The sequence below is a fragment of the Equus quagga genome, chromosome 3, assembly GCF_021613505.1.
Source record: "Equus quagga isolate Etosha38 chromosome 3, UCLA_HA_Equagga_1.0, whole genome shotgun sequence".
NCBI classification, from domain to species: domain Eukaryota; kingdom Metazoa; phylum Chordata; class Mammalia; order Perissodactyla; family Equidae; genus Equus; species Equus quagga.
The window spans coordinates 62332257-62355157 of NC_060269.1; the positions used below are offsets into that span (position 1 = coordinate 62332257).

General features: G+C 39.3%; 1 protein-coding gene across 3 annotated transcripts in view; it reads right to left on the reverse strand.

Annotated features, from left to right (window-relative positions):
* The window catches only part of MSRA (methionine sulfoxide reductase A), a 385457-nt gene that overhangs the window by 342656 nt on the left and 19900 nt on the right, over nt 1-22901 (reverse strand). The gene's annotated exons all lie outside the window — the stretch shown is intronic.

Below are 22901 nucleotides of genomic sequence, written 5' to 3' on the forward strand. Positions count from 1 at the left end.
TACTGAGAAGGGAAAAACAATTGGAATGACAGCAGGTATCTCATCAGAAACCACAGAAGCAGAAGGACGTGGCACAATATTTTTCAAATGCTGGGAAAAAAAAGAACTGTCAGCCCAGAATTCTATATCCAGCAAAAATATCCTTCAGGAAAAAAGGGAAATCAAGACATTTTCAGTTGAAGGGAAACTGAGAGACTTGTTGCCAGCAGACTTACCCTAAAAGAATGGCTACAGAAAGTTCTCTTAACAGAAATGGTAAGAATGCTAAGAAACCACTTTGTATTAAAAATGAAATGTGACTATTATATTCCATGATAATAAATAAACACTATTTTATGTGGATGATTAGAGTATTGTCTGATTAACACACCATGCAAAATTCTATACTATAAAATAATTTAGAGGTGACAAATGTAATGTTTGGGTTATTTCCACAAAAAGCTAGACATCATGAGCTCTTAGTCAAGTCTATAACCTCCTATTTGATATACAACTATCTATGCTGGAAAGTCAAATTCAACTTAAATCACATCAGCTGACAACAAGTTTTTCAAAAATGTAACCTGCTGTGAGTGCTAATACTGCCTATTGACCCAGCAATTCCACTTCTGGGTATAAGCCCTAAGGAACTGAAAGCAAAGACCCATACAGATACTTGTACGCCCATGCTCAAAGCAGCATTATTCACAACAGCCAAAAGGTGGAAACAACCCAATTGTCCATAGACAGATGAACAGGTAAATAAAATGGAAGGAACTTAAAAAGGAAGTAAATTCTGATGCATGCTACAACATGGATGAACCTTGAGGACATGGTGCTAAATTAAATAAACACTGTATGATTCCCCTTACATGAGGCACGTACAGTAGTCAAATTCATAGACACAAAAAATATAATGGTGGTTTCCAGGGACTAGGGGGAGGGAGAAATGGGAAGTTGTTGTCTAATGGGTACAGAGTTTCAGTTTTGCAAGATAAAAAAGATTTCTGTGGATGGATGATGGTGATGACAGCACAAAAATATGATATGGTCATACATCACTTAACGACAGGAATGTGTTCTGAGAAATGTGTCATTGGGTGACTTTGTCATTGTGCAAACATCATAGAGTGTACCTATACAAACCTAGACGGTATAGCCTACTACACACCCCGGCTGTGTGGTACTAATCTTATGGGACCACCCTCATATATGCAGTCTGTTGTTGACCGACATGTCGTTATGTGGTACATGACTGTATACTTAATGTCACTGAACCGTACACTTAAAAATGCTTAAGATTGTAAATTTTATGTTACGTATTTTTACCACAATTTTAAAAAAATTTTAATTAAAAAATAAAATATACCATTTATTGAGTACTTACTGTGTACCAGGCACTACGCTAAGAGCTTTCCATATAGTTCCTTATTTCTCCTCCCAACAACTTTTGAGGAAGATAGCATGATCCCATTTGACACATGAAGACACTGGCTTTACATAACTTGACCAAAGTTCAACAAGTGAAAAATGGAGTTAAAATTCAAACTGAGGCTGGTGAGGCTCTGAAACCCATTCTCTCTAACCCATGATGGTAAAGGACTATTTGTTTCAAAGGCCCTAACATAAAGCACTGCTGAGTCTCAGAACAATTTGATCTTTTCAAGTAAGGAAAAACAACTTATGGTGGCTAATGGAGAAAGATACAAATGGCATCGATATATGGCATGAAAAACATGGCATCGCTACAGAAGGACTAATTCTTCAAAACCTAAACTGTAATACCAAAATACTTTCCATAAAACTTCAAGATCCATATATTAGGGGTATTCTAATTACACAGGATCAAGAGATTCTTAACTGTAAAACAGAAAAGAAAATTTTAATTCTTATAACATTGTGGAACATGGAACAGAAACAAGTAACTCTTTTCCTTTCCTACACTTGCTTTTAGAGAAATAAAATAACATTAGCACAACCAATGACCAAACTAAGTCAAGTCTTGCAGCTGGTGCTCCTTTACAACCTGTCGGGTTTCAGAATAAACCCCTAACTTCGGTAGTCTCTGACCTTTTCTTTCACTTTAATGGAATTTCTACACACTCATCTCTCCCTATTTTACCATGTTCTCCAGAACTCTTCTGATAACATCTCCTAACCCCACCTGGACCCCACAGTCAAATACTGGAATGCTGCCCTCCCCAGCCCCAGACCCTCTGACCTTCTTCCATTCCTGTGTTTCAATTCCAAGCCTGGATTCACCCCGACGCCCACTCTCTCCAGGGCCACCACTCACACCTATGATGACTTTGTCCCTTCCTCTAGCAGACCAAGGCAGAGAGCTTAGGCAGGAAAGTGGGGGCTGAATTGCAGCCCCCTACAAGCCTGATGACACAACTGTATACAATGACCCTGACTCTGCTCCTCTCTCACCTGGGCCTCAAAACATCCCTTCAGAAAGACCTAGAAAGATGCTGTTCAACATGAACTGGATTCAGCAACCGGCTCTTCATGTCTTATCACACTCCTGATGGTGGTTGTTTCTGATATTCCAGTCAAACTCCAAGACCCCATATCCACCCTCACTCTCCTAGTGGAGTTACCGACAGGACTGAAGCCAGCTATGGAGCGGAACCCTCAGCTCTCCACAATTTTCCCTCACCACGCTCTCTCAACCCCCACATTTCTTCCCATGCTCCTAAGAAAAACTTTAAACTTGTTAGAAATCAGTTGGTCTACTCCATGCTTAGGCCACACCACCAAGTCCTAAGGTACAGTTCTGAGATCCTGTGGGGAAACTATGAAAGGGAGAATGCAAGACAACAGAGGGCCAGCTGGGCGGGAATGGTGGTCAGAGCCAATGCATACCAGTCAAGTCCCTTTATATTGTCTCCAGTGGCTACCTCAGGGGATTCTAACTTGGTCACAAAGAATGTGGCCCTACCTTCCATCCCCTCTAAACCCACAGCCAGTAAGACAGACTCAAGATAAAAGCAAGTACAGTGCTTTTTGTTCCTCAACCACAAGGGAAAATATTCTCTTAATCAAATAAGACTCAAGAAGATAATAATCTGGTTTACAACTTGGTCTGTTCCTTCAGCGAATCCTTATTATAGGGCCATTATGTCCCAGTCCCCATGCTAGGCATTGTTGCCAGGATTAAATGAGACAACAGATGAAAGCATTCGGTAAACTGTAAAGAAACACACATTTATCGGTTATTCTCCTCCTTCCCCTCCCCACAACCAGACTATGCGTTTCTCATGGGCAGAACGTATATCTTTGTACGCTGCCTGGCACAGAGCAGACCCTCCGGGAATGTTTGCTGAGTGACTTCGGCGGTGCATATCCGCGGCTGAAACCCCTCTCCTCTCCATTCCATTGGCCTTCGGCCCTGACACAAGCCTTGGCCACGACAGCCTCCAAGCTCACGTCCCTGGCTCTTGTGACTTTTCTCTCCTTTTCAGAATATGAACCTACACCTTCTTTTTAGATTAGAGAACAACCGCATGGAATAAAGTTAGGCTACTAAGTCAAATGCTCACTTATTTCTAGAGTCAAGAGATGTATTATGCCTATGAGTCGTTATGTTAGTGAACAAAGCTAAGGAAAAATCAAAACAAAACCCTAGAGAATACAGAAAGTGAACTGATTGGTCCATTTAAAATATTCCGCCCCCTAGCAAGCTTACTCTCGAAGGGCCACGCTGGCTTCTGGATGTGGGGTTGGCCTCCTCTTCTTCCTCTTTCTCACAAAAGAAAACAAAGGAAAGAAAAAAAATCCCTCATAACAGACCGCCGTCTTTCACATTGCAGCCACATCTTCGAAGGTTCAACGACACCTACTTTGACATACGTAAAAGCTAGAACGAGAGCAGTGGTTTAATTTCCCCTATTTAATTTCTTCCTCACAACACCTGAATTGTTTATCTCACACATCCATCAGAAGACTTGAACAACTGGAGCTTTTTGCCCAATAGGACGCAGAAATCCAAACAATGGTAAAACAAAATTCTGACAGGTATATGAACTACAACCTCTCCTGATTTTTTATAACAACGTTCTGTAATATGTATATTGTGCAGTAAAAGTTCACATACTTTAATCCAGTGAAATAACTCTCACTGCAGCACTGCTTTTTTCCATCTAAGCTTTTGTAGTTCCATTTTAAACCCTACCCCTTTTCCACCGTGTATGTGGCTTTCTTCCCTGTTACCAAAAGTAACTTCGTCGATGAAATATTAGCATGTTTAGGTGGGTGCTCAATAAACATTTGTTCAATAAATGAATAAATGAATGAATAATTGTAAAATGCTGGACTAAGGCCCCCTGAGAGGTTCGCGTTAGTTCATAGAATTATGTGCTTGTATTTCCAGGTACATCTAAACAGGACTTGATAACAGGCATCAAGTAGCAGTTAAACATGAATGCATTTCTGTCGTAATAATTCCACTTCAAAATAGTGTATAATTCAAACTAGAACGAATATATGCTGAGATAGAGTTCATGTACAATCATAGCACTAGTATTAATACACTTCAACATAGGATTTGAAACATTAATACTAATATGGAAATAATTAATAACCTAAATGGCAATGTGTTTGTAAAACAAAAGGTCTAAAAGTAAAGAAGAATGCATTATGGTAAACCTAAATGTATGCGTTCGAAAATGTAATCAACACAATTTCTTACTGAACATACTTTTAAAAGAAGGCTGTGCAAAGGAGTGTCTGTTACAGCCAGTTAACAAGGAGCTTCTTAATATGGGACTTTTCTCATTTTAAGATAGTAACAAGTAGGCCAGAGACAATATATTGGTAGGAAACTTTATTGGGTATAACAGCTAATATTTATTATCAAATCTTAAGTCTAACAGTTAAACACTATAAAATGTAGCTTTACTAGTATCGAAAAATTTAATATTTCTTAAGGTATGTTCTAACGTCTTTGTTTTTAAATTCACTTACTTTTTATTATACTGTTGGAAAATAACTGGACATAAAATAGTCTGGATATAAGATAAGTTTGCTCTTACCGAATTCGCTACAAAGAAATTAGAAAACAAGCTAGCAAATAATTCCTTTAACTTTAAGTGAAAATAGTCTTAAATAAACTAAAGAAGTCATATATTCAGCAAACCTAAATGACGAGATTATATTAAATGTTTAAGAAGTAAATGAAAGTAAACATAAATCGGTAATAAGACGGTCAGTATTAAAATGTAGCTCTAATTTAAACTTATTTATTGAACTTTCTCTTTGTTTTATATATTGTTGGGTTTTAGTGTAGGCGTGAATGATCCTGTGATCAGTTCAAAAAAGGAAGACTGGAGCCACGCAAACATCTCCTTCCCAGTGCCTATCAGCAAGTCTTTTATCTCTTGGCGTCCATTTTAGGAGTATCAGCGAGGTGGTGTATAAAGAAGCTTATAAAACAAAGGTTGTCATTTTGGCAACCCACATGAACATTAAGTGATTTCATTTTATTGAAGATCAAAATGTTCATTAGTGAAAAACTTGAAGGAAATACTTAAGCTTAACTATACAGACACCTGTATTAGATTTCATATATTTTTAAATCACATTTGTATATTAAATGCCATTCTGAGAAGTGCTGATGTGTCATTAAAATACCATAAAAACCATTTAAACAATTGATTATTTAAGGTACGCAATAATATAAAACTATAAACAGAAAGAAATTTTGTGAAGAGATTAACAAATCCATGATTACATACTCAAAACAAAAGCAGAGATCCTGAAGCAGCCTTTTAGCCTGCCCAAAATGATTAGTACTTACATGAACATACACGATTTTCCTAGATTCTTTAAGTATATAAAATACAAAGAAAATATATTGCAGGAAGTCATAACCTAATCCTACAACTCAAACTCTTCTTTAGAAATAGAATACTTAACTGACAATGAGGGGGTTCCACAAAAATACGTGCCTGACAGCTAGCCTCTCCTACAGTAATGCTGATTTTTAAGAGCAGAATTATCACAATCCAACTATAGCCAGGCCTAATAGGAAGTATTTATTGCTAAGAAATTAGATATAAAGTAGATATCTAAGTAAAATACTGGGTAGCATTGAAAAGAAAATCGATGAACTTTCTAGATTTTCCTTCTACTTAAAACATTGAGAGAGCCAAGCTATAGTAATCGTTTAATTATACAATCTAATCAACTACAAATAATGGAATTTTTCTCCAAGTATTTCAAACACAGCTCACTATTTCTTATCTAGAAGATTTAAATTTCTCTTCTCTACCATTCCCAGCCATTTCTGCCAACATCATAAAAATTACCTTTTATCATCTCCTTCTCACAATGAGAATTCCCTAATCGCACACATCTTTTAGACATAGACACCTCCCCACCCACCTCCCCACCCACCTCCAAAAACTGGTTCAGAGCAAAGACACACACAAAAATAATGACCAAGCTCACATTTCTTGTTTGCCCTTCATGCGAAGTCTGGTGTCTTCAGCTTGCCTTTCTGGTCTTCAGTGTTGTCACTCATTGCTGGGGGATGTAGTTTAGGACAGCATGAAGCAGCAGAAATAAAAGCTGTTGCTTTAAGAAAACGTTTTCTTAAACACATGGATAAAACAACTTTTACTCTGACTTCCTGGCTGGGTTGCATAAAATCTTAGAAAGGCTCCTTGAAAAGTGAATGTCTACAAATGGGAAAAAAATAAAATAAAATCTCAAAACTTACGTTCTGAACACATTCCGAAGGATGTCTGATTGGATTTGAAAGCAGGTTTGTATTGATGAACAAACTTTATTTTGTAGAAAATTAACATTCTCTCTAATTAGAAGTTTGCCTTTCCATCTTCTATATTAATCCTGTCCCTCATGGTATAATCATACATGCAAAAAATCAAATACAGTATTTCCCAAATGCATGGACACTGTGGAAGCTTCATTTTGAAAACGGCTTTTATTTCCCTTAATACTGGTGACTAAACGTCATTGTATGTACCAACACTTTCAAATAGCCCAAGAGACTTAAAAAGCCTTCTAAGTTTGAAAACCAAAAAGTTCTGAGTTTTTCTGTACCCCAGGACGGTTTTCTTTCCTGAAGCTCAAGCCGAGAAAGCAGACAAAAGAAGCTGATTTGACTGAGCTGTGCCAAGTCTTGCCTTTTTTTCTTTCCTCAGCTCTCCCTCTGCCTCTCTCTCCCTCTCTCTCTCTTTCTCTCTCTCACTCTTTTGCTCCCAGTATGGCAACCTTCCGAGCAGTCTTGGCGGAGGTCCAGCCTGTGCCAGTCTGTCTGAATTCTTGTCTCCAAAAGATGTCCTTTGCGGATCAATTAATACATCTGAAAACAGGAAACTGTGGTACGGTACCCAAATCCTGGCACCAACAGCATCGACTTCTGCCAAATCACCTTACAGATTTCATGGCATCCTACCTTTCATAATTATTACTAACATGTTCCCGGAGCAATAATGGAGTACTAGAAGCCATTCAGTGTTCAGCGATAAGGAATCTGTTCTCTAGAAATGTCCATATGCGACATATGCACAACCTGCAGTAAATCAAAATTCTCCTGTGAGAAGAGATGTATGTAACTTTAATAAGCACCACATACTGTATTTCTTTTTATAAGACTTGTTTTTCCTTGCCTTGCTGCAAAGAATCATGGGAGAATAGGAAAGGAGGCATGCAGATTAAAATTAAAACCGTATGCCCAAATAAGTCATGTTTTATCCTATGGGAAAAGAACATAGTTGTCATTGATCAGCAATTCCTATTTTTAAGGAAATCCTAATATAAAGTGTACCTATCCAAAATTTTACTGAAGATAAAGGGCGAAATAATTCTTTTCAAAACATAAATATCAATTAAAAGGGAAAGAAAAAACTTAGGGTTGAATTAGTAAAATTAAGCATCTTTTCATATTTTGAAACTCAAGTTTCAACATAGCCACTTGTTTACTAAATTCATAATAGTACATTCTAACAAGTACAAATAAATACTGTTTATTTTTACGTGTAGCAGGCACATCTTTTGAAGCAAAATAGCTGGTCTGAGCTTCACACATCTACCCATCCTTTGCTAACCAATTAATACATTTGAAAACAGGAGACGGTGGTACAGTACCCAAATTATGGCATGAACAGCATCAACTTCTGCCAAATCATTTTCTGCCATTTTGTTTACTAAATCACTTTTACCTTTGTTGCTTGAAAACGCAGAATAGCCACACTCTAGGATCACCATGGTTTCATAGAAAAAAACCAGAATAGTAGGTTCTAATCCTTGGCTCTGTCTTTATAATTTATGTATCCTCAATGTCTCAAAATGCTTAATCTACATAATCCTCAGTTTGCTCTAATATCAAATATAAAAATCAGTGATTCCTCCTCTGTGCTCCCAAAATACTCTGTTTATACTCATTATACCTCCATTTTAATTGTAGAGTAATTTGTTGAGTATGTGTCCTCTACCAACCAAACGTGTCATCCTCACAGGCAGGACGTGTGTCTTCTACCTAACGAAACTGAAAGTCTTGAGCCTTTCACATGCGGGTGCTCAGCAAATCTATTAGGTGAATGAATTATGGGGACGGAGCACATGAATATCACTCTCAAGTTCTATAAAACTATGAAATATGATAATGAAAAACAAAACGACACATTACTAAATCATACACTTGACAGAGCAGAGAAATGCTACAGAGAAATCATAAGGATTGAATTAAAGCACTAACAAAGGTGTCCATGCTATCCTTTCAAACAGAGATGTGAAACATGGGCAGGATGACAGTGCAGTGGGAATTTATAATCAAACTGTTGTAAACTACAGACAAGGAATCTTGAAAGCAGCAACAAGCCACTCCTCATGTACAAGGGAGCCTGGATAAGATTAACATCTGACTGCTCACTGGAAACCATGGAGGCCAGAAGGCAGTGGGATGACACATTCAAAGTGCTGAAAGAAAAAACATCATCCATCAAGAATTCTGTATCACCAAAATCTCCTTCAAAGATCTGGGAGACGTTAAGACATTCCCAGATAAACAAAAACAGAGAGTTTATTGCTAGTGGACCTCCCTGTAAGAAATACTAAAGGAATTTTCCTTCAGGCTGAAATGAAAGGAAACTAGACAGTAACTCGAATCCACATGCAGAAATAAAGAGCACAAGTAAAGGCAATTACAGAAGTAAATATTAAAGACAGTATCAATATATTTTGTCTGTAACTCTTTCTTCTATCTGATTTGAAAGATGATAGCATAAAGCAATAATTATAAATCTATGCTGACAGGCACACAATGTATGAAGTGTAATTTTTGACAACAGAATAAAAGAGGGATAGAACAGAACTACATAGGAGCAACTTTTTTGTATACTATTGAAATTAAGTTGGAATAATCTGAATTTGACTGTTATAAATTAAGATGTTAACTGTAATCCCCAAAGTAGTCACTAAGAAAACAAGGGAATTAATAGAAAAATATTTACTTAACACAAAAGAAGGCAGTAATGAAGAACAGAGGAATAACAAAGACAAAGACATATAGAAAATAGCAAAATGGTAGAAGTAAATCCAACCTCATCAGTATTTACATTAAACTTAAATGAACTACAGACTCCAATTAAAAGACAGAGATTGGCAGAACGGATAAAAATAAATGATCCAACTATATGCTGCCTATAAGAGACACAGTTTAGATTCAAACATACAAACAGGTTGAAAGTAAAAGGATAAAAAATATATATATAGTATGCAAACAGCAACCAAAAGAAAGCTAGAGTGGTTATACTAATGTAGACAAAATAGACTAAGAAAATATTGTCACTAGAGACAAATAAGAACATTTTATAATGATAAAAGAGTCAATTCATCAAGAAGATACAACCATTATAAACATACATACACATAACAAAAGAGGCCCAAAATACATAAAGAAAAAAAAATAATTGAGGGAAGAAATAAGACAATTCAACAAATAGACAATTCTGTAATAATAGTTGCAGGCATCAACATTCCACTTTCAATAATGGACAGAACAATTACACAGAAGTTCAGCAAGGAAAGAGAAGACTTGAACAACACTATAAAACAACTGGACCTAACAGACGTCTATAGCATACTCCACTCAGGAACAGCAGAATGCACATTCTTCTCAAGCACACATGGAATATTCTCCAGGACAAACAATATGTTAGGACATAAAACAAGCCTCAATAAATTTAAAAGAATTGACATCATACAAAGCATTTCTCCAACCACAAAGGAATAAAAGGAGAAATGAATCACAGGAAAAAAAGATTGGGAAAATCACAGATATATGGAAATTAAATAACGCTCCTAAATAACCAATGAAGAAATAATAAAGTCTAGAGTAGAGAGAAATGAAATAGAGAATAGAAAAACCATAAAGAAAATCAGACAAAGATATTGCAGGAAAACTACAGGCCTATATCCCTTTTGAATTTAGATGCAAAAATTCTGAACAAAATATTAGCAAGCTGAATCTAGCAACATATGAAAAGGATTATAAACCATGATCAAGTGAGATTTATCCCAGGAACACAAGGTTGATTCAACAAAGAAAAATCAATCAATGTAATAGACCATATTAATAGAATAAAGGACAGAAACCACTTGATCATCTCAACAGACAGAGAAAAAGCATTTGACAAAACCCAACACCCTTTCATGAGTAGAAACTTGGATCTACATAAAGAAGGGAAGATCTGTGAAGAAGAAATAAGGAAAGTAAATAAAAACTTTTATTTTTCTTATTTTTAAGTGTATAAGAGAGAACAATTTGTTCAAAGTAATAGCAACAATGTACTCGATTATATACACTTATGTGTGTATATATATATATGCTTACGCATGCTTATATATAAATAATTGAATGACAGTAAAGATACAAGGGACAGAAGGGAAAAATTAGGATTATTTGTTATTATAAGGTACTTACACTACTTGTGAAGTAGTGTGGTGTTATTGGAAAGTGTATTTGGATTAGTTGTAAATGAATATTGAAAACTCTAGGGCAATCACTAAAACAGCTTTAAAAAAAACTGATATACTAAGAAAGGAGAGAAGATGGAATCATATAAATTGCTCAATTAAAACAACAAAAGGCAGAAAAAGAGTGGAAGACGAAAATAGAAACACAAAACAAGGGCAACAAAAAAAAGAACAGTAACAAATATGGTAGATATTTATCCAACAATCAATAATCACTTTGAATGTCAGTGGTCTACATGTACCAATTCAAAGACAGACAGTGTCAGAGTGGATCAAAACACATGTCCATGCAAAACCTTATACACAAATGTTCACAGCAGCATCATTCATAATAGCCAAAAAGTGAAAATAATCCAAATGTCCGTCAACTGTTGAATAGGTAAACAAAATGTGTTCTATCCATTCAATGGAATATTATTTGGCAACAAAAAGGAATGAAGCACTGATACATGCTATAATATGGATGAACCATTGAAAAAATTATGCTAAGTGAAAGAAGCCAGACACAAAAGTCCACATATTGTATGATTCTATTTATATGAAAGGTCTAGAATAGGCAAATCCATAGACACAAGGCTAATGGTTGCCAGGGACTAGACAGAGAGAAGAATGGGGAGTGGCTGCTAATGGGTATGGGGTTTACTTTTGGAGCAATGAAAATGTTCTGGAATTAGGGGTGATGGTTGCACAAGCTAGTAAATATACTACAAACCACCGGATTGTATACTATACAATGGTGGATTTTACGGTATGTGAATTATATCTCAATTTTTTATAAAGTTACAATCATCTCTCTAGTATTTTTGAGTGTCGTAAATGATTACACCCCAAGGTAAACCCACAAAAGCTCTTTTAGCCTCTTCCATAGAGGAAAAAATACTATACATTAGCTAAAACCTGGCCCACATGAATCAACCCAGCACATTCTAGTGCCTTACTCTGCTTTGACTTCTTGGTTCTATCCCAGCCAACTCCAGCATTCCTGGTTCCATGCAAACACCATTCCCTTCTTCCCCTCTCCTGGTTCTGACTCTTCAGATAGTTCCTGCTCTCCTGGACTTCCAGGCCCTCCTTGAAGCACCCAGTCACTCTGTCTTCCCTCCCTAACTGCCAGGCCCTAGTGAATTCAAATTTTGACAGCCAGCCTCCTCTATACATTAGCAAATCTTCTCTTCCCACAACTGGCCTCGCTCTTCACACGCACCCGTCTCAGCAGGCTTACTGAGGCCTTCTCAGTGCTAACCTATGATCTGACTCAGCCCTTTCATCCCTGCCTCTCCACCTCCCTGTGGTTACCTCCCCCAGCCACCCACTTGGACAGGACAGTACTTTGTGCCCACACAGGATACTGACCATGGGACTGTAAATTCACAACGATAAATTCACAAATATGGGCATTTTCCTTCCAGTGTATACTGCTTATTTGATTTACTGGGGGCCTCAAAAGCTTCTTTTGATTCAAGCTCTCAGATAGAAAGTACAATCAGAAGAGACCGGTTCTTAGAAGTTTTATAGAGCCTATAACTTAGTGGTTGCAGAGGTGAACATGGTTAAGTCTCTCTACAGACTTAGCAGAAGTCTACTGAGGGTAGCAGAAGAAACAAGAGGTTTTTCATACTTTTTTACCAGGAGCCCTGGAGTCCCCCAGATGCTGCAGGGCCTTAAAAGAGGACAAAGAAAGGAGAAGCAGGCAAGTTTCTAGGACAACACCCCCGTATCAACCAGAGTAGCTCTGTTTTTATGATTTATATGTATGGGGTTCACACAAGATTTTGTTTGACAAAAAAGTCTTTCTAAAAAGGAAAGTTTAAGATCCTTTGGTTTTAAGCCAATCTAGGAAAACTCTCCCTAATGAGCTAAGCTAACAAGAACTTTTGACTTTGTGGCCCTCTCAGGATACTTACAACATGAGCTAATGTTGTCGTCTGAGATTTAAGAAAGCAATGGGGAGCTACTCCCTAACCATATCAAGAATATATCTACCTTGTCCACACGATAAAAAATGGAGGAAAACAGAATTATTGGACCATTTCCCTACTTTCTTTCCTTCCCTAGATTTAGATTTTTAGATCTAAAATATGAAACCCCAAAGAGCACAGGTCTGGACTTTTCCAGCTATTGACTAAGTCTTGAATACAGTTGTCTAGTCAGGAATAATGCTCTCAAGCATTATCTGAACAACCACCATGTGCCAGGCACGTGCCCTCTTAGCCTCTCACATAGAGGACCCATGGAGCAGGTATGTGAACAAGCAATTACAATTACAGGTCACCCATCAGCTAGGATAGAAGCACGCGCACTACATCCTAGGAACAGGAAGGAAACAACCTGCTCAAGAGTCATCTACCAACCAATCAAAAGTCAAATCCATGTCACTTTAGTTAGAATAAAGAGAGAAGTTTAAAAAGTGTATTCACTCATTTTACACATATTTGTTGTGTTCATATCATGCTTAAAGCAGTAAGCTAAGGATCTGGGAAATCCAGAGGCACACCAGAAATCACCCCAGCCCTCAGGAAGCTTAATGTCTAGTATGAAGAAAAGACACTTAGAAAATACCACACTTTAGGTGATGTGTTATTATTTAAATATCTCCCCAAATCCTAACTCTTCCATGTTCCTTCCTGGTGTCATAAAAGATAAATTGCCTTTCCACAGAGCCTGAATATGGAATTGTGATGGCCAATCTTCCTAAGGTCAATCCAAATTACAACCGTGCTCTCTCTCCCCCATCTCCTCTCTGTTTCTCTCCCTCTCCTCTTTCTCTTCTCTCTTCATTCTCCACCATTACACACTTAGTCATTATCTGCAGTCATTGATTTACTAAGTCAGTATTTACTGAGCACCTGCTTATGTACAAAATGTGGGGTTAGAAGCCACAATGAACACAAAAGTGAAATTAAAAAAAGGTACTCATGCACTAATAATAATAACCATGATAATAATCACCTTCACATTCCTTAATTCATTCACTCCTCACCCAACTTTTGGAGGAAGATAGGTGTTATTTTACTCTATAGATGAGGAAACTGACATCAGAAGTTATATGACTTTTCCAGACCATCAGACACATATCTAGAGTATGGAAAATTGAAGCAACTATTCCAAGTTCCATTATTTAATGAATTCAGGAAGATGGAATGAACATAGGTGGCCTCATACATGCCACTACCTACTGAATGCTCCCTCTGAATGGTTAATAGGCACCTCAAACTCAACTTGGCCAAACCAGAACTCTTGATTTTTCTTAAATAAGTTCATTCCTCTTTCAGCCTCCATTAAATAGTAGCACCAAACACTCAATTGCTGAACCCAAAAACTCAAGAGTCATTCTTGACTCATCCCTCATCACCCCCTAGAAAGGCTCAAAGAAAAAGATGGATAATACCAGGTGTTGGTGAGAACGTTGGAAAGTGGAACCCTCATGCATTGCTGGTGGGAATGTAAAATGGTAGTTTATCAGTTTCTTCAAAGCTCAACTTACGTTTACCATAGGAACCAGCAATTTTCACCCCTAAGTCCACCCATCAGAAAACATATGTCCATACAAATACCTGCACATGGACATTCACTGAAGAATTAACAGCCAAAAACTGAAAACAATCCAGAAGTCCACCACATGGTGAGTGGATAAACAAAATGTGGTCTGTCTATTGTTACTACACAATAAAAAGGCACAAGTTACTAACACATGCAACAACATAGATGAACCTCAGAAACATTGTGCTAACTGAAAGAAGTCAAACAGAAAAGACTACACATTGTATGATTCCATTTCTATGAAATACTTTTAAAAAGAGAAAACTATACAGACAGAAAGCAGATCAATTGTTGCCTGCTGCTAGGGTAGGAGAGGGGATTGACTGCAAATGGGCAGGAGACAACTTTGGAGGCTGATGAAAGTGTTTCAGACTGGACTGTGTTGATGTTTCCCAACTGTAGACATTTATTAAAAATCATAAAGCTGTACACTCAGAATAGGTGAATTTTATGGTCCAGAAATGATACCTCACTACAGGCAGACAACAACTAAGTATTTAGCAACATTTACTGCATCCAAGGCAATGTATTAGGCCCTAAAGGGATTATTGAGATGACTAAGGTATTCTTCCCATCCTAAAGAGATTCTAGTCCTTTTCTTCTAGTTGTAGAAACAGGACATATACATGGAAATAATCAACATCATATACCAAAAAATGACAGCCAAATAAACGGAAGAGGCAATGAAAGTGGTACAGTCTGGAGGAAGGAGAGAAGATTGGAGCAAGGTGTTCAGGGAGGTCGTACAGAGGATGCTAGTTTTAAATGGGGCCTTGAAAGATGAATGAAAACCAGAAAAGTGGAACCTGGAGGACATTCTTGAGAAAAAAAATCCAAAGGCAGGAATGCTCAAGACATGTCAGCAATCAGTGGGGCAGTCTGGCGTCCAGAGAGGCCCACAAGGAGAGCAGAAAGGGTCGCAAGCCAGCTGAGGACCAAAACGAAGGCCCCAAGCACGTGCTGTCTCTGGGGTTTCACCAAACCTCAGGCATCTGAGTACCATCTTCACAATTTTTGCCATACTTGAAATTCTAGGATGATTTGTTTATTTACTTAACACTCTTTAAACTCACTTCTGTATTAACCTAGATTACTTTTTCAAGGAAACTTTATAATGCAACTATAAAATAAAGACCAGCATCATTTGCCAGAAGTAGAAAACACTATAAAAATGGCTATTATTAAATTGTCAAAGCCTGTAGCTGTCTCTAAGCGTGAGGCCTATCTCTATTAAAAAGAGAGATTAACAAGTGTTAGAGAAGGGTTAAAACTCTCTAGCACCAAACTGACACTTTCATCCTGATATAATCAGAAGAGCTGAAAGATAACTGAAAAAAGGAATAGCTTTCTCACTGTGGTCCACGTTATTTAATGCCACACCCTGAACCATCTAATATCATCTTGTATTAGGAGTCCCACCTTTGGGGAAATGCTCATGTACAGTAAATCCTAGAAAAGCAGGGTGATGAGTATAACATTAACTAATATTCATTTAGTACTTACTATGTGTCAGACACAATCTAAACACTTCTCATTTTATTTCATTTAATCCTCATAATAATAATGCCTACCTCATAAGGGTATTATAAACCCATTTTTGAGGCTAGGAAACTGAGGCACACAGAGTTTAACTAACTTGCCCAAGGTCATACAACTTGCCCAAGGTCATACAGTTAATAAATGGCAGAGCTGGAACTGAACCTAGGCAGTCTGTCTCCAGTCTGGCACATAACCACTGCAGCTGAGCTGATCCTCACATGAAATGATATTTCAGAGAGATTTATCTGGCTATGATTTGTCTGCTGACTAAAGGAAGGAGCGGCCAGAAGACTAGTGCAATGACCCAGGCATCAGATCCCATGAGCCAGCTGGGACCGGAGGGTTAATTGCCATTTCCTGTGGGCAGCAGAGGGCAGCAGAGGGCTGTGGAGCAAGAGCTGGGCCCCCGCCCAGTCTTCCACAGGGTGGCTTCTGGTGGAGCAGGGGAACCTGAAGGAACAAGGCCAAGGCCCAAGTCAGAGGCAAAGGCTACCCAGGGATGAGAAGGGCTGAGAACGCCACCATCCTCAGGGGGCCAGAAGAAGTCTATCCTGGAAGTTGGGATGAGCCCCAAGAGAAGTCAGAGATGCTAAAGGAGCAGCATGTAAAAGCAGCCAGGCAGCTCAAACACCAGGCCCTGCCCCTCGATCGCTGGGTAGCCACCCAAGACCCTCTGACAATCTGACAGTGCCCAAGTCCTCTCACATTTCATTTCCAAAACGCAGTCATGATCTCTTTTTTCATTTGTAAATGGATTTCAGGTCTTTCAAGAGTACAAAATTTGGCTGTACTTTGGCCTAAACCACTTCTCTTAAATTCAAAATATCCACTTAGGCCTGGTATCTCATTCTCAGAGAAAGTGTTTTAAAATTAAAATTAAGAAACACATTCAAATGCCATTTCAAGCTGCTGACAGGTCTGAAACAGCTTGAGTAGAGACACCGTTAATCCACACACATCAAAATTGTTTTATTACCTCAAATCTTCCAAAATCCTTGTTTGAAAAAAAAAAATAAGATAGCAGATAAAACTGTCAGAATAAGAAAAAAAGAAAACCTCTTTGAAGAAAATTTCCTATGCATGATTTTAAAAGAAAGACTGAAAACATTAAAAACAAAAACAACTGACCTGGACTATCCAATTTGACGCTTAACTCAGGCTTTGTTAAATAAGCAGAAAAATTAGACATTGTAAGTTTGTGATTTACACTTGGAAAAGCGTGATTTCTTATTTCCCAGGAGAAAAGCTTTAAGAGCATCAATAGATTTCTCTGGATATCAAATATTTCTCCATTATTGTGAGTAAATTATATTTAGATCAAAATCAGATGGATTAAATTTCCCTTAAAATACCCAAGAGATTTTAAAAATACAAGGAAACGTGCCACATTTCCAAAAACAATATTTTATCCTAATATCTCCATGGAAATGTCTCTCCATCAGAAATAAGTAGCCAGAAAACAAAACTAACCTGAGTTTTAGATGTACTAAGCTCAAAATAACTTATCAAAATTAGATTGTCATCTGCTGATACTAAAATGAAATTCATAATCTTTGGTGCCCTTTAGAAATCCCTGGAAATATGCCTTTACATTTTTGTTTTCAATATGGGAAAAATGTATGTGAATTAGTGATAAGTTGAATAGGAGTCCAAATTCTTTCAAACACTACATACACAACAAAGAATATAAACATGGTTAAGTATTTCCAAATTCTTGATAAATTCACCCCTTTGTCAGGGTCACAAGGTTCCTGGCTTAATTATTCTCATCTATGTTATTTTCGTCTTCCTGAACAAACTATAAACTCCTTAAGTGCAGAGATGATTAACTTTTTCAGTCATCTATCTGCACCATACTGAGCACATCTATTTGTTTACTAAAAATGTACTGAAGACCTAGTATGTGCAAGGTACCTTGGTAGGTGCTCCAGGGATAAGACAATGAAGCAGAAACAGTTCTTGCCTTCAAAGACATTACTGCAGAGTTGGGGGAGGTGAGGGGAGGGGCTGGGAAAACATATACATGTGACAAGACTAAGGGGGTTCACGAGTACCTCTTAGTGCAAAGAAGGGCACTCCAAATGCAACAGTCACTCATCCCCATCCCTTCTCCCCATTCTCTCTCCTACTTAGCTTGGCATCCAGTTCAAGCGCCAGTATTACAAAATTCAATCCCAAGTCCACATAGGAAAAGTCCATCATCTCTGAGAAAACAACTGGATAAGGTTTTTGAAATAGACGGTGAGGCCTTTAGAGCATGGATATTAGCTAGAACCCACAACAAAAAGAACTGCTAGATCCGTTCTGTGTGAGAAAAGAAGACGTAGATTTTCTCAGGAGGAAGCTGACAGAAATGAGGACTGAGAGGCGGTAGGTGAGCAGAACTGAGAGGTGCACGTCTGCCCTTGGGAAGGGCTCTGTGTGAGGAAGGGCCAGGGAGAAACCATGAATGGAGGGCTGGCCAGGCACGTGGGAGCAGGAATGTTTGAGGTAGGATTTTCACCTCCTTGCTGGGCCAGATGCAGTCAGCCTCTCTTCCATCACTCCTGCCCCAATCTCCAGTAAACTCTAGGACATTCTCACCTCTGTTATATGGGGTTTGGGTATATATAATGCTAAAGGGGTCAATGCAAGGTGAAAAAGAGATAGTGCCTGGGGATGCAGGAGCCTAGAGGCAGAGGTACGCAAGAGAACATAAGCATCCCATACACACACATGCACTCAAGTATTTAGAAAAATCTTAAGGGTGGCTTTGGATGTCCCTGGTTTGGAACTGGGGTTTGAGCCAAGAGCAGGAAGCCCCACATGGCAAGTGGGTTACAGTTAGCTATGCCAGGTTCAGACCACCAAAGTGGAGCCAGACCTTCAGAGCAGGACCCCTCCACATGGCCTCATCCAGACTGGCCATGTTTTGCGCTAGTTCTCATATGATACCTCCTGATCAACCCCTTCCTGATGGTGATATAGGATTGCCCTCAGACTAGATCTTGTACGCAGCCCTACCTGGGTCTGCCAGCTCCTGCTGTGTTGACCTGGTGTCTGGCCTCTCCTGCCCCAGCACTACCTTTGCATCAATCTGTGTTGTGACATTTCGCCCAAGCATTGCCCAAGCACCCAACCTCAACCTGCCTCTGCATTCCATTAGCTACTTCTCTTTCTAGACTGACACTTCACAGGACTACAGCTTGCTCCACAGCCACTGTGGAAGACCTGACACACAGTGATTGGGGGAGACAGTCTTTGGAAGGAAAAGCTGTAGACAAATTTCACATTTAGGAGACAGAGTTGTAGGCAGGTACAGAACCAATAGTCTACAAAGAACAAGGTCCAGTGTTGTCCATGTGGAAAGAACTTTTGCTCATTGATGAACCTACAACGTGGTTCTACTTCTAAACTGCCTGGGGGTTTGCTTCAACTGTACTTTCAAATATTCAGATATAGAAAAAAGCTTGGTCTCTAAGAAATTTCAAGAAGAAAGAAATCTTCAAGAAGATTTAAGAAAAATAGTCTGAAGGAAGCCATCCTATCAAATGAAATAAAAATAAAGAAGGATAACGTTAGTTCAGAGGCAGAGATAGATGCACAGTTGCCAAAGTAACTTCCTCCAGACTGAGACAGAGCTCATCAGGAAAAGTCGTGACTGGATTTGCAGCCATGTTGCATGCCTCCATTTTCTTTCTCTTCCTCTAAGTTTCCCTCAAGGGGAAAAAAGAACAGAAACAAAACAAGTGCAACCATGCAGGAAAGATGCAGGGCTTACGGCCAGAGTTAGTAAGCTTCACAGGAAAGGAGATTAAATCCGAAGGGAATAGAGGAAGCATTAAGCATAATACAAAGAAAGCACTTAAAATCATTGCATAATGGAAAAAGAACCTCCAGGAACTTTGCTTTCAAGCACTTTTTATAGATAAGCCAAAGGGAGGCCAGAGAAGGTAAGTAAATTACATAAAGGTGCACAGCAAATTAGTAGCACTGTCAAAACCCAGACCTTGTGAGCCCACCCACAGGGGTCATTCCACAGGGCCACAGAGGCTTCTCACCTTGGTTTTGGTGAGCAGAACAAGACTGGCCCTAGGAGAAAACTGGCTTATGGGGGTCGTTGCATAAGCCACGAACCCTATAATTATTAACTTCTGAAATGCCAAATATGTAAGACTAGTAAAAGTTCTCCTTTAAGAAGAAAAAAAAAATGGCCAAGATTTTATGATACAATACTTGATAATAGTTGGGCTTACCAACCAAGCTGTTAGTTTATACGAGAAGCTTGCATATCTGTAAATGTTATCACTTCTGGTGAGGAATGCTATAATTGGTGATGCTACCTTAACAGGCAGCTTTATTTTTCTAGAAAAAACATAAATACTGGATCATATTGCTGAGCCAGGTTCTACCACTCACCTGGTTCTTGCAACCTACTGTGTATGTGTCCCGTGCCCGGAGGGAAATGCTCAGTCTGTGGGCAAGGCCGGGGAGAAGCAAACCTCCAGCCTCCACGGGCACTGTCTCAGGGTGGGCTGCACAGGGACACTAGTGGGCAGGAATCCCCACCAGTGGCAGGACCTCTGAAAACGACTGTGAAAACCAGAACAATGTAAATGCCTTGCCTGCCTGTAGCCCTATCTTATTAGCCTTCTAATGTGGGTCTCGTGAAAAGCTAGCTAGAAACCACTGGCTTGATTCTCATTTGTGTTCCATAAAAGCCAAATCTGGAGTTAAGGGTAAGGAAGGCAACTATATTAGTTCCTTTACAAGTGATAAAAATCCAAGTTGAACTGGCTGAAACAAAAAGAGAGATGGAGAACGTGGGGTTTTCTTTCAAGGATTCCAAGGAAACGTTAAGCAGTGAATTGTAGGAAGGGCAGGAAGGCCCTTAGATCTCAGAAGCAGTGAGAACCTCAATGCAGCCAAGATTCTGCATTTCTGCCTCCTTGGGCATGCAGTTCTCCTCTCCTAGAGAAAACAGACCTTTTCCAGAGAAGAGCAATTCGAGAGCAACTGTGGATCCTGTCAGCTCCAGCATCATACAGTTTACAGCTCCGGTCTCTAGAGAGGAGGCATCAAGACGTAGGAGGGAGACTCGGCCCAGGAGGGTCAGATCCCACCCCAGGTAATGAACAGTACCGGGGCAGAGTCACGGTAGACAATGTAGTCTCGCAGGAGGCATGTGAAGGTGGCTGAAGTAGCTCCTAGACAAGGGTGCAGGGCAGACCATCCCGGGTGAGCATACAGCACCCACCCCCATCTCTATCGCACAGGGTACCAGGTCTGTAGGTAAGCATCTGCCCATACAAACCGCCCAAGCACATACTCTCTCCTTTGTCAGCTTCCATTCTTGTCTCCAATATGGCTTATTACACTCGATATCAAATTGTCTGAGGAGAGGGGGAGGAGAAGGAGGGGGAGGAGAAGGAGGGGAAGGAAAAGGAGGGTGTGGAGGAATGAGAAGGAGGAAGGAGGGATGGGAGGAGAAGAGTAAGGAGAGGGAGGGGAGGAACAAGAAGGAAGTTTCAAAACTGCAGACATCTCCATTGCACTCAACTCTCGCCCTCCAAAAAACAGTTACAATATACTTATTGGGAAACAGTAAATTTTCTCACATTGGCTTTGCATCAGTTCTAAATCAAAAAAGCTATTTTGTGTATTTCATTTCCTATGCTACTGTTCTTGACAGAAATTGGATGGGTTATATCCCAAAACCTTCAGAGAATTAGGCATGAAAATGAAAAAATCAGTACTAACACATAGAATGCCCTGAGATATGCCTCGACACATAGAAATCATACAGTAAGAATTTAAAGATAATTTGGAAAGATTAACATATAGCTGAGGACGGATGAATGGGACTAATGGACAACACGAGTCTCTTCCTAAAAAGACAAGAAGTGACATAACCCAGATCCCATGTGGTACTGATGATATCCAAAAGGACAGGATTGTAAGAAACTCATTAATAGACAACTTGTCAGAAATCTCAAAAGAGGGGAGAAGAGAAGAGGAAGGGGGGGCAGGGAGAATGAGAGAAGGAGGGATAGAGGGAAGGAGGGAGCAAGAAAGGCACACAGACCAAGAAATAACAATAAATTAAAAAACAAAAGGGGACAGGTAGTCAAGAAGTAAAATAATAATCCACAATGTAAAATGACAAAAAACAGTGCAAATTTAAACGGATTTATTTTCTCCACCATCCTCCCATATCTTCCCCCATCAGAATATACACATTTTATAGTCTCTCCCTTCTTTAAAAACTGTATCCCTTTTGAACTTAACAATCGCCCTATCTCCTTTCTGTTCCAGCCAAGCTTGTTGGAAGAGAAGGTGGAATCCGTTCTGGTCTGCAGCTCCTCACCAGCTAACCCATGGTCCTTGACTTCTGCACTCCGGTCTCTGCTCCCACCAAAACCAGCAGCTAGAGCAGACTATCCCTTTCTTCTCGATATTCAACAACTGCAGCCACCACTGTTGGTAAGGGCTCTAAACACCCCAATAAAGAATCATCCAGGCTCTGCTTGAACTCTTTTATGGCCCACAAAAGAGGTCACTTGTGAGGATCTGGAGTGGGGCAATCAGGAAGATGCCATCTCTGGGAAGTGGAGAAAATGGAAGCTGAGTAAATGCACACCCAAGTTGGCCACCCAAAGTCATCTGAGAGACCCTGTTTTCCCAAGAGGTGAGAGGAGTATGGGATTAAGTAATAATCCACCTCCCTGCCTCACAGATGGAGCCAAGGCTAATCCTTCTGAAAGGAAGGCTGGCCTAGGAAAGGAAATTAAGTTGGGTCCAAGGTCATGATGAGCCTGTGGCTTGGCTGCCTCCCTGTCCCACATGGCAGCTCTTTTGGT